The sequence below is a fragment of the Pteropus vampyrus genome, unplaced genomic scaffold (assembly GCF_000151845.1).
Source record: "Pteropus vampyrus isolate Shadow unplaced genomic scaffold, Pvam_2.0 Scaffold268, whole genome shotgun sequence".
NCBI lineage: Eukaryota > Metazoa > Chordata > Mammalia > Chiroptera > Pteropodidae > Pteropus > Pteropus vampyrus.
This window is the reverse complement of record NW_011889049.1, coordinates 926,937-940,132: the sequence shown is the minus strand read 5'-3', so window position 1 is coordinate 940,132 and position 13,196 is coordinate 926,937.

The window sequence follows — 13,196 nt, the reverse complement described above, 5'->3', positions numbered from 1 at the left end:
TTTGTACAAGGCTCTTATGTTATTTTATTTTATTTTTTTTTTATTTTTTCTGTTCATTCTTGTTCTCAACTACCATTCTTTTCACACTCATTGACAATCATTCTTCAATATGTAATATACGATACATAGCATATAATTTGGGGTGGCTTATGATGATAGGCAAATAGGCTGCGGCTGAGACACAGATGCTCATTAACCTCATTTTTGCAACCTGAGTATTTCATTTTTCAGCCTCTTTTGCAGTTGAGTTGGGTTCTGTGACAACTTCTGGTCAATGAAATTTGGGCGGAATTGGTGCAAGGTAAAATTGTATGTACGGAGGAAAGATTGGGCTGACAAGATGTGGAATGTCATGAACATCTATTGCTTTTGACTCCCGTCTGCCATTCACGTCCTCCTTCGTATGACAGCATCCCCTCAAAATGCTTTAGGAACTTACCTAATCACCACTGTATGCAATCTTGTTAGGACTGTCAATCAAAGCATCTTGCATTCTCCTGATCAAAGTGGGACTGGCCACGTAATTTGCGAGGTATCTTGTTCAAAATTATTCAGAATGTCAACTTGGCGACAGCAGAGTTAAACCCACCAAAAGGCTCTTTCTAAGGGCGGAGCTGCATAAGGGGGCCCCCGACCACACACTCAGGAAAGTCGCCCAATCCAAACCAATCAGACCGTCCCTCCCGAGAATGTAAATCTTGACCACAATGACACAGATTTCAGAAAAACCTGGAAGCAATTTTCCCTAGAGGTTTCTGCTACTTGCATCCCCCAAGAATTCCTGATTCCTGTCTTGTCCAAATCAGATTCGTTTTCCTCCCTTCAATTCTATCAGTCCCTACTCCATTCCCTTCCTTTTGGCTTGAGTTAGCTCTGGTCCGTTTCTGATGGTTACATCCAAGAACCCTCAATGAAACAATGAGTAATTCCGCTTGAGTCCTTTGAGCCTCAGTTTTCCATCTGCAAAGCGGGAGTTACAGTTATAACTCCAGTTATAATTAGAAAAAGGTAAGTAAATGTGAAGCGTACGTCCAATCCCTTGCATAAACTGGGAGTTTATTAAATACAAGTTTTCTTTTTTTTTTTTTACCTCCAATCCTTACCAGAAGTAACTACACGCCAGCCAGTCTCTCTGTCATTCGGACAGAAGCATTGTCCATCCCAGGCCTATGGTAGGGACTGTGGAATCTCTTGGGGGGACCAGGAGGAGGCCTGGCAAGGGCCCCTGCCAAAGGACGAAAAGAGCCAAGGATGAGTGTGGTGGGCTTCGCCGCAGCTGCAGCAGCTAAAGAGAGGTGACAGTGGCCTCTTAGCCAGGCTACCTTTGTGGTAAGACTGTTTCTGTTCTTCACGCTTCTTCTGCTTCATCTCCTTGCATTCTCTTGGTTTCTATTCATTCCCAGTCTGGTCTTAAGGCTTCCCATCCATTTCAGGAGTCCCTCCACCCCCAACACACGAACACCCCATCGTATTCTCCCACCAAAGCTCCATTGGCTTAGATTAGCCAAGTAAGTTTTTATTTCTTGCAAGCAAGACCCCCAATTACTACAGGGAGTGAAACTTTATGTCCCCCAGAAGAGCTGGTCTTGAGAGCCAAGATCAGATAAAGACTCCAAAAGGATAAAGGCCAGGAAGGGGGACCGGGGGCCAGGGTCAGCACAGACCCCAAGTAGAAGGGAGCCATAGCTTCAACCAGGCACTTTGTGGAGATGAGCTCATTGCTTCCCACTGGAGGAAATATTATGATCCCCACTTTTCAGAAAAGCAAACTAGACCTCATAGAGTTTTGCGATAAGGAACAGGTAGGAAAGCTGGGACTTGAAACAAAGACCCTATAAGATGTTCTTATGCCCATTTCTACAACTGAAGGGCCCACATTTCCAGATGAAAGGTAACTCCAATTGATTGAGCAACAGCCAAATCTATTGCTTTTGACTCCCGTCTGCCATTCACGTCCTCCTTCGTATGACAGCATCCCCTCAAAATGCTTTAGGAACTTACCTAATCACCACTGTATGCAATCTTGTTAGGACTGTCAATCAAAGCATCTTGCATTCTCCTGATCAAAGTGGGACTGGCCACGTAATTTGCGAGGTATCTTGTTCAAAATTATTCAGAATGTCAACTTGGCGACAGCAGAGTTAAACCCACCAAAAGGCTCTTTCTAAGGGCGGAGCTGCATAAGGGGGCCCCCGACCACACACTCAGGAAAGTCGCCCAATCCAAACCAATCAGACCGTCCCTCCCGAGAATGTAAATCTTGACCACAATGACACAGATTTCAGAAAAACCTGGAAGCAATTTTCCCTAGAGGTTTCTGCTACTTGCATCCCCCAAGAATTCCTGATTCCTGTCTTGTCCAAATCAGATTCGTTTTCCTCCCTTCAATTCTATCAGTCCCTACTCCATTCCCTTCCTTTTGGCTTGAGTTAGCTCTGGTCCGTTTCTGATGGTTACATCCAAGAACCCTCAATGAAACAATGAGTAATTCCGCTTGAGTCCTTTGAGCCTCAGTTTTCCATCTGCAAAGCGGGAGTTACAGTTATAACTCCAGTTATAATTAGAAAAAGGTAAGTAAATGTGAAGCGTACGTCCAATCCCTTGCATAAACTGGGAGTTTATTAAATACAAGTTTTCTTTTTTTTTTTTTACCTCCAATCCTTACCAGAAGTAACTACACGCCAGCCAGTCTCTCTGTCATTCAGACAGAAGCATTGTCCATCCCAGGCCTATGGTAGGGACTGTGGAATCTCTTGGGGGGACCAGGAGGAGGCCTGGCAAGGGCCCCTGCCAAAGGACGAAAAGAGCCAAGGATGAGTGTGGTGGGCTTCGCCGCAGCTGCAGCAGCTAAAGAGAGGTGACAGTGGCCTCTTAGCCAGGCTACCTTTGTGGTAAGACTGTTTCTGTTCTTCACGCTTCTTCTGCTTCATCTCCTTGCATTCTCTTGGTTTCTATTCATTCCCAGTCTGGTCTTAAGGCTTCCCATCCATTTCAGGAGTCCCTCCACCCCCAACACACGAACACCCCATCGTATTCTCCCACCAAAGCTCCGTTGGCTTAGATTAGCCAAGTAGGTTTTTATTTCTTGCAAGCAAGACCCCCAATTACTACAGGGAGTGAAACTTTATGTCCCCCAGAAGAGCTGGTCTTGAGAGCCAAGATCAGATAAAGACTCCAAAAGGATAAAGGCCAGGAAGGGGGACCGGGGGCCAGGGTCAGCACAGACCCCAAGTAGAAGGGAGCCATAGCTTCAACCAGGCACTTTGTGGAGATGAGCTCATTGCTTCCCACTGGAGGAAATATTATGATCCCCACTTTTCAGAAAAGCAAACTAGACCTCATAGAGTTTTGCGATAAGGAACAGGTAGGAAAGCTGGGACTTGAAACAAAGACCCTATAAGATGTTCTTATGCCCATTTCTACAACTGAAGGGCCCATATTTCCAGATGAAAGGTAACTCCAATTGATTGAGCAACAGCCAAGTGCCAGGTGCTGCATCATTTAATTCCAATAACTGAAGCTCCCTGCCTGTCTTTCCAATCACTGCGATGTTATTGTTATATTCCAAACATACCATTTAAATACAAGAATAAATAGTGCCATGGGGTGCCCTGCGTACGCACAAGTGGTTCCACGCTGTTAGGGACTCACTCTCCCAGTGGATGCGTGTGCTTGGGTCCACACATCACATGTTAGGGGCCAACAGTGCGACTTCCACACAGAATACAATAGAGATTGACTCATAAGTAATAAAAACGTGTGAACTTGACGCTGAAGGAGATATTTAGACTCACCATTGAATGCATCAATTGTTTAAAAACGTAGACCAACAAAAGATGACTTCGGGGCGGAGGGTGCCAGCACCCACAGTTTGGAAGTGTCAACGCAGAGCGATAATAAAAAGACGACTCGTTTTGAGTTTGAGTCGGTTTGGGGCTTGTTTAAATGCCCCACAGACAATGCGCCCCCTTCTCGCCTGCTCCCACAAACCCTGCTCTCCGCACATTATTTCCGTTTTGCAGATAAAGAAAGTGGGCTTTGGCGAGGCCCGGCGCTGTGGAGTCACTGGCACAGAGTGAAGGTGAGATTCAAAGTCAAGGGCGTAGAGATGCCGAGCTCACTTTCTTTCCACTCTGCCGGGCTGACAGCAGGACCGAAGAGACAAATGCAGAGACTTCTCTTCCTCTGGGTGGGAGACCCGCACCCCTGCCTCTCCCCCCACTCGACCCTCCCTTTGCTGCCTTTAACGAAGGTGCTCAGCGCACCCTGGGGAGGATGTACACGTGCCCTGGAAATAGAATCTAATATGAACAGAGCCCCGGGAGAGCTGGGTTCAAGTCCCAGCCCCATGGCGTCCTGCGTACACCCTCATCTTCCAGGTTGTGCCACGAGGCCACGGGTGGGAGAGTGAGCTGTAAGTGACGGCCCCACGCGCGTCCGAGGGACCCCGTCTCTCCAGCCTGAGTGCCAACATCCCGAATCTTGGAGGAGTCTGATGCCTGCCATCTGGAGGGAGGAAGCCGGACTCGGGGCGCCAGGCCAAGAGAAGCGTGTTGCGGGCGCCTCCTGGGAGCCAGCGGCAGCATGTGTCTGAGCATTATCGTGTACACTGAGGAACCGGGTATTTAGAAAACAGGGTTGGTACCAAGCGCGCCATCTGTGGCCAAGCTCTCCCGGCCCACCGCACCATATTGTGCAAGGCGCCAGCTGAAGGAAACAGCGTCCGTGTCGCGCCGTGTTTGTTTGGTTTGGGGCTTTTGTTGTTTTTTGTTTTGGGGTGCTTTTTTTTTTTTTTTTTTTTAACAAATTCAAATGTGGCTTCTTCACTTCGCGTAGCAGTCTGAATGGGCCCAAGTCAGAGACGCTGGAAGGAGAAGCCTGGGGTTTGTGCACCGGCTCCAGGAGAGGTGAAAACGACCCCAGCCTCCCGCACCGGGGCCTCGCCAAGTGTGATGTGTGTGTGTGTGTGTGTGTGTGTGTGTGTGTGTGTGTGTGTGTGTGTAATGCGTTTCGTGTGCATACATAATTTCTTTAATCTGCACAGCAGTCTTGAGTGCTAGATACTATTACTACTCCATTAGGTAGACATGGAAAAGGGAGCCCAGAGAGGTTGAGGAACTTGCCTGTGGCCACACAGCTAGCAGAAGGTAGAGCCCCAGGAGGGAGGCAGGTCCAGTCCACACCCACACTGGGGGGACTTTGTACCCCTCGAAAACACAAAGCGAATCCTGCACACCTCATGGGGTCACCCTCTTTCACGCATCTTGCTGTTTTTACCTCTGCTCACTGATCAGATCTGAAATCATCTTCCTTATGAATTGTACGTCGTCTCTGTTCCCCTCCCCAGACCATCGGCTCCTTGCAGCCCGGGCTGTACTCGCAGCGATGGGGGTTCAGGAATAGAACACCCCACCACTCCGCTATCAGCCTTCTTACTATAAACTGAGCGTAATACCCACTTCCACACCTGGGCTCTCTCGTATATAAAGTGGCGCTCGAATACCTGCCTTCGGCGCTGTGCGAGGACTCAGCGTCCAGGAGGAGCAGTGCCCGCGTGGGGTCCTGCCTTCGAGCTCCCATGACACCCGCACGCCCACTCTCCTAGCGCTCGTCACCCTGTGTTCAAGTGTTCTATGTACCTGGCTGATCCTCGCCCCAGGATTAGGACAAAGCCATGTCTACCTTCTCCGGTACTCGGCACATAACAGGTGCTCAAGAAACTACCAGTGAATAACAAAGAAAGAGCCCTCGCTCCCTCTCGTTTCAGACTCAGTTTCCCCATCTGCAACATGGCCTACTGGGCTCTCAAATCCTGTCCAGCCAGCTCTGACACCCTTTCTTCCAAGTCCTCCAGCCCTGCGAGAGTCCGGAGCCAGCCTTGGAGCCCGCCCTAGGCACAGGTGACTGGAAAACACGTTATGCTGTTAAATCATGCAGACCCCGAGGTGCAGCCCTCGACCCCCAGCACTTGCCAGGCAAGTCCGGGCCTCCACGGCAGGCGGCCACACTCGGCCCATTAAGACGTGATTATCTCGCCACCGTGAAGTGGCTGCAGGAGAAATTAGGTTTGGAGAGTGGCAGGCGGGCTCTGCTTCTGAAGCACATGGTAAAATTTGGTGCAATTAGCAGCAAGGGAACACACATTACTACTGTTATTATGTTCCCTTGGCACCCCGGCCCTGTTGTGGGCTGCCTTCTTTCTTTAATTTTTTTTTTTTTTAAGAAGAAAAAAAATGCTCTTTGGGAACCGAAGCGAAATAAAAATGCCAAGAATTAAAAATGCAAATTCATCCAAGATGTTTTCTGCCCAAGACGGCAATGGCCACATGGCTCGATAACATTTTAAATGTTAAAAAATGGGTAATTTTCAGTAAAAATCAGATTTGCTAGAGCCGGAGTTTGAACGAAGCTCGTATAGCGTTCGGGCTCCTGGCCAGTATTCGTGAACAGCAAGTCCTTTCAGGAGCTTGTGCACCATTAAAATGAGGAGAAAACACAAACTTCGCGTACGCGTCGCCGGTCCTTGGGAGTCAGGGACGCGGCCGGCCGTGTGTGGACCCGCTCAGCTTTTGCCTCCCTGTACTTGGCTGTCTCATCCATGAAATGGCCGTAAATAAAATCCACCTCTGGGCTTCGATTAGCGGTAGCCATGTTCTAAAACCCCATAAAAGGTTCTTTACAGACATCGGATGAACGCCTTGCCCATCGATAAACAGCAGCGTTTAAGGACAGGGATGAAGTCAGAGCTGCTCGTCCCGCCCCCTCCCCAATCACCCTCGGTGCCCAGCAGAGGGACCGGCTCCTAACGCATGCTCGGTAAGTCCTCTGGCCATAACTGGCCCCAAGAGAGCTGGGCGCCCACCGGTGCTCAGCACCCAGCCCTCTGGCCCCAAGGCGAATGGAGCCCCCATCTGCACAGGTGGGTCAGATGCCTCCCTCTTCTGCATCCCTGTCACTCGCTTTGCTCTGCTGGGCAGAGAGTGGCTGGGAGCAAGGTGTTACCAGCCGCCGCACCTGGGCGCAAATCCTTCTCTGACTCTTACTGGTTATTGGACCGTGGGTAAGGCATTAAAAAAAAAAAAACAGCGTGCCTCAGTTTTCCCAACTGAAAAAGCACGATAACCACAGAATTCACCTGCCAGTGCTATTGCAAGGATGAGTCCTGGGCAGCTTTTAACACCTGCCTGGCCCGGGTAAGTGCTCAAGGGACAGAGCCTGTCTCTGTCTTTCTATTAACATCCTCCTCAGAGTAGCCATTACTCCAGTGTTCCTTGGTCTAAAATGAATCTGGCGTCTGCGTGAGGTGCTCTCCGTCACATTGCGAAGGAGGGACACCTGCCCGGGGATCAGCCCCTGTTTGCTCCGTCCTGGTCGGGACCCCGTGGGACACAAGGACGGTGCCTTCCCACTCACCTCGACTGTTCTCACCCCCGGGTCAGACGCGCCCACTCCTCTGCCTAGAACCCACCGCGCATCACGTCAACTTACCCAGAACCAAAACGGGCCCGGACCTTGGCCACCCTCCCCGCCTCTTGACCTCCTGACCTCATCTCCCACCACCCCCACCACCAGCCACCCTCCCACCTGCAGGCCTGGCCTCACTGCCTTTGCTGGGACCCTTTCCTTGGGGTATTTCCCCGGGGTATTTGTCTCTCCGTGGCCTCCAGCTCCACCTGCTCGCGGGCGCGCGTCAGTGGTTGACCTGTTACCGAATGACACTTGTTTGTGTCCAGTTCTTCTCACTGCCGTGCGAGCTCCGTGAGGACAGGGTCTTAGTGGCCTGAGCTTCTTCGAAGACCAAGGTCTTAGGCGGCAAGGAAGACGCCCCCGTTGGTGTCAACACCTGCACCAAGGTGGGGCACGGGAACCCTCCAGACGAGGGGGCGGGGCCTTATCTCACAGATGGGGAAATGCACACTCGGCAGGAGAGGGACCGGTTCAAGGTCACAAGGTGAGCCAGCGGCAGAGTCTGCCCCTCATCCTCGTTTCGTTTATGAGCTGACGTATCCGGCAAGCAGGATTCGTGAGGTATAACCACGAGGCAACTTCATTTTGCCTCCTACTGTCCCTTTAAAATTTACTCAACGAGAAAGCCCTGCCCCTAGACGATCCCCAGAAGGCCTGGTCACTTTGCAGGTCACACCGGCAATAAAAATGCTATCTCCCTTGATGCCACCAACACACCGTGTCGCTCTAGCAATTAGGAGTGTCGTGTGCCTTGTCGTAATCAAAACTTCAGACAAGATTTCAAGTTCAGTTCTGTCTCCTCCCCCGTCACCTCCCCAGGGCCCACGCCCCTGGCCAAGGACGGCAGACAGCTTCTCTCTTCCCCGTCACCTCTCACCAGCTCCCCATGCGCAGGTGGGAAAGTTCTTACCTGTCAAAAGTTACCTGTCAAAAGCTGGCTTCTCACTGCCTCAGCTGGGGCCACTCAAGCCTGGCCCCTCACCGCGTGTGGCCCCCACTGAGGCCTAGGGACACACGTGTGCATCCCTGGCTCTGGGCGTGCAGACCTACGTCAATGCAGCCAGCTCAGCTTTGGCTCCTCCGAGAAATGACACACACCTTGTACTTCTCTTGGACGGGAACTGGATGGCAGGTGCCAAGTGTCCACTCCGCAAGGGACAGACATGAAGTTCCTCTCACTAGACTCTGGGGGAGAGGGGTCTCCTCGCCCCCTTCCCCGCCAACTTTCTCTCTTTAGTCCCCCAAACCCATCGTATACTCTCAATGTGAGTGAGAGACTTTAAAATCCAGATCGATTTCCCTTCGAAAATCTGCCTCTTGTCCACCATGTCATTTGGGAGGGTGACATTTCTCAAGGCCTTGATGCCTCTGTTGAAACTGCCAATTTAGCAACCTGTCACCGTTTCCTGCTGATTGATGTGTCTCTTTGGGGGTGGGGGGGAGTGGGGGGAAGCTGATGAGAATGTTTAAGACACTAACGGAGTAGGTGATTTGAAAATTTTTTGAAGTTAAATAAAATATGATGCTTTGGAGGTGTGGCCTGAACTGAAGCATACGACAAGCCCCTGAGGGCTCCGCCTTAGAAACATAGCTTCCCGTGAGTGGAAACCAGAGCTGCAGCAAGGCCACCTTCCGTCCCCCTCCCCCGTCCCCTCCCCTGAGCTGTGACAAAAACAGTAGCCATTTCCTAGGGGCCACTGGGTGGGCCGTGATCGGCTTGCACGCACAATCGTGCTCTGGGTGGCCGTAATCACTCTCACTTTACAGGTGAGAAACCTCATTAGGAACAGCTTCCTCTACGCCACGCAGCTATCTAGTGGTGGAGCTGAGATTTGAACCCACAGCTGTGGGGTCCCTGAGCCTATGCTCCTTGCCCGCCTCTGGGGAGAGGGCCAGCCGGCCAAGACCGCCCTGACCGTGGACGATGCCTCAGTGGGAGCCCTGCAGTTAGAAGGAGCTGCAGCAGAGGGTGAGTATGGCCCATGGCCCGGCCAAAGCTCTCTGCCCCAGATCCCACCGCGGGCACCCCCGCTCCGTCAGCCAGCCCCCCAGGCTCCTCCTGGGCCAGCCCTGGGGGGATACCGAGAAGGGCAGATTGCAGTCCAGCCAGAAGGAGCCACATTGCTGCGGCTGTGCCGGGGGTGGGGGTGCGGTGCTGGGCGCTCCACCGCCTGGGCCGCGGCGCCTTCACGGTCAAGGGCAGCGCCGAGGGGCTGCGAGGCCAAAGCGGAAAAGGTGGTTACGAGTGGAAGGCGGAGCGGGGAAGGCGGGAAAGGGCCTTCCAAACTTGTCCGCCAGAGTCCCCAAGATCTGTGACTGTGGTCCAGAGTGGGTCGCCCCCGGCCTGCCACTCCGTGCCGTGCCTGTCAGTTTCACTATAAAAACAATGTTTGAACCTGTTTCTCATTTAGGAAAAAAGTGCAGCTCGCCGCCAGTATCGATTCCATTGGCATAAACACGCTCTTTGAGGCCGAAGCACATCTGACTGGTTTTCAATGTGACGATATAAAAACTGTTCTCGGAATTATTTCTAAACAGAACTCGTCTCTAATCCTGATGTAAGAGAAATGTATCCGTAAATCGGATTCATCAAATGAATCTCCGGCTAACAACTGTTCGAGAACAAGGTTAACGTCACGTGGAGGAATGCTACGTTTTCTAGGATTTGACATTTTCAGCTTGGAGAATTACTGTATTTTGTAAATGGAAACACCGCTACCAAAAACAGGATGCCATACATAGAATGATGCCGTCCGTTTCCAACATATGAGAACGATGCGAAAATGATAACAAAAGTGATGAACTTCGTGGCAAATCTGGGGGGTGAGGTTGGGCCGTAATCCGTGAGTTATCTCGGGGTAAACGCTGCAGCTCAAGCAGCGCCAGCAAGTATTCTTGGGGCAAATGGGCAAACGGGAAATGGGTTCAGTGCCCTGGGTGTCAGGGGTCCTCTGGGCCCCGTCAGGGTCTGCTCCCCTGGGCTGAGAACACAGGAGCAGACGGTGAGGGGCTGTAAACAGAAGAATGACATGGTCACATCTCTACTTCAGAAAAAAGACATTTTGGCCACAGCGTGTCCGGGGAGAAGCTGACACAGGGACGAGAAAAGCAATGAGGAGGCTGTTGCCAGGAGCCAGGTGGGAGCCGGAGCCTCGGGTGTGGCCGGGAGACACAGGGACAGAGGGGACCCCCAGCTGCAACACCCCGGAAACCCCCTGACGTCAGCACTCGCTCCTGCTCCTCCGCCAAATTCCAGCTCAGGCTTCACTCCGAAGGAGCCTGCACGACCTTCTGGCCAGGTCAGGGACCCCTGGGGCAGGCTGTCATGGTGACACGTGCCCCGCGTCCCAGCCCTTAGCCGAGGGGTGTTTCACATGCACGTACGGGACTTCTCAATGGCAGTCTCTCCCCAGCAAGATGCTGGCCTCCATTGTTTGACTGGTTGGTTAGTTGATTGGTTATTGGTTGGTTGTGGGTTGGTTTGTTGGTTGATGAGTTGGCTGGTATGTTGGGTCGTTGGCTGGTTGGCTGGTTTTCTTTGAATCACCGTCATTTAGCTCAGCGCCTACAACACATATTTGTGGGTCTCATTTGATTCTTATGGCATCTCAGCGCTCCCGGCAGAGGAAGAAAAGATAACTTCCGAGTTACGACGTGCAGTCTGTAAATTCAGCCAGACCAGTCTGGGTTCCAAACTAGCCCGTCGGAGGCAGTGCCAGGCCCTGCGGAGGTCACGCTGTCACAGAGCTCTCCCTTCTGATGGATGAGCGGGAACCCTTCGTGGCAATGACAAGGGGGAAAAAATGAGAGAAAATAGCATGTTTGCTTCTTATTACTAATCGTGCGGCCTTTGGGTTTTCTTAGTCTGTATTTTTGGTCCACTGGTTTTGCACGAGAACGTCGCTGTCACACTGCTCTGCAAATTCGGTTAGCCGGCCCTCTCCCGCGCCCTCGCCGCACATCGCGACATTGCAGGAGCGTCGCGGGAAGACCACGCATTTCACATGAGAGCGAATCTCTCTACTCGTTGATTACCTCCTGCCACAAGAAGCTCCCTGCCACCACTGCCAGGTGGAGGCGTGAGTGCCTCTCAGCCCCTGCCTTCCGTTCCCACGAAGCAGAGCTGGCCTCACTCACAGCCCACTGACCACTGGCCGGCAATGCGAAGGGAGTGAGCGGTCCCAGCGGAGACCCTGCAGGAAGGGGCGACCACCTGCATTGCCCTTGGCATCATCTGCTGCTAGTCCTTGCAGCCTTCTTAGGGGACTGGCTCTCACGCCATCATCCCTGCCTCTCAGATGAGGAACCAGACACAAAGTCAACTGCCACATATTTCACAGCTGGTGAGCGAAGGATCAGGCTCCCGGCCACTGGGCTGTACACCCAGAAGAGAGAGATCCTGTGCGTGGCCACTGCCTTTACTACTAAGAAGTTTGGCGCCTTCTGGCATGGTAGCTGTCAGCCGCGCTTTGATGGGCCGGGTCTGACAGTGAGGATGGCGTTCAGGCTCCCTCCTGGAGCAGACGAGAAAGTCTCTGGCACGCTGCCTCGGAAGCACAATCGACAAGTGAAAGGAAGAGAAACCTGAGCTTACAAAACCGACCTTAAGAATACTGTTTTCCACAGTGGAAACCATCAACAAAGACCTCCAGAGATGCGCTGCTCCCGCCGCTGGTCCCTGCCAAGCCCAGCCACCCAGCTCGCGGGAACGCACACACACGTTCACTGTTACAACTTGCCCTCCAGCTCCCCTCCCTCCGCCCCCATCACAGGACAGGAAACAGCCCTTCACCTCTTTCTTGCCAGCAGCAGGACTAGGAAAGACCAGGCTGCTCCAGGAGGGGAGAATCCCCAAGTCCAGAGGTTCCAAGAAAAACAGAGAAGTCGCGCCCACTGGTCTCCTGCCGCCTGTGTAAACCAGACGCACTTTCTCTTTCTCATCATATGTGTGTCTGTGCGTGTGTGCGTGTGTGTGCGCGCGCGCATGATTGGGGGAGTGTCAGGGTCCCTTACTGTGTGTGTGTAGGCTGGGCTAGTGTACACACGAAAGTAGGGGAACAGTGTGTGACATGCCAGGAGCCCTGCCTGGAACATCATCCCTGAGAGTTGGGAGGTCTGACCCTGGAGAAACGCTTCTCTGAGTGACTCCCCAGGGAATTCCCCGCTCTACATCCAGAGCCCCTGGGGCAGAAAATCCTGAGCCCCTCCCAGCTGTTCTACGCTAAAGGTAGGGGATTTTGACAGGCAGAGAGATACAGGACAGTTCTCTGCACGAGGGTGCAGACAGTGCCCTAGACCCACCGGCTGAACTGGGCCAGCAAACCCTTTGGGGCCGATCATCTCACTCTGCATCAGAGCTGGAAGCTGCTGAAGAGCCCAGGAAGTCAGGTCAAGCCATTGTACAGAGGAGGACACTGAGGGGGACAGGGGAAGGAACACCCAGCCCAGGCTGGGACCTACGGCCTGCCGAGCACCTTGACACCTGCTTTCTTCCTGAGTCCTGTGACAGACAGTCCTGGAAGACAGGTGTCCACTGTGAGGATGACAAGTTATATGGCTATTCAGGTCGCAGATGGAGCTGAGAGGCGGCAGATACCAAGCCAGGTCCCTCTGAACCCTGTCTGTCCACCGCTCCTCGTGGGCTCGGAGGCCAAGCAGGTGAAGTGAGAACCAGGCTCAGGCCTGTTGACTCCCGGTCCAGTGCTCTTCTAACTCATCTTCTAGAGCTC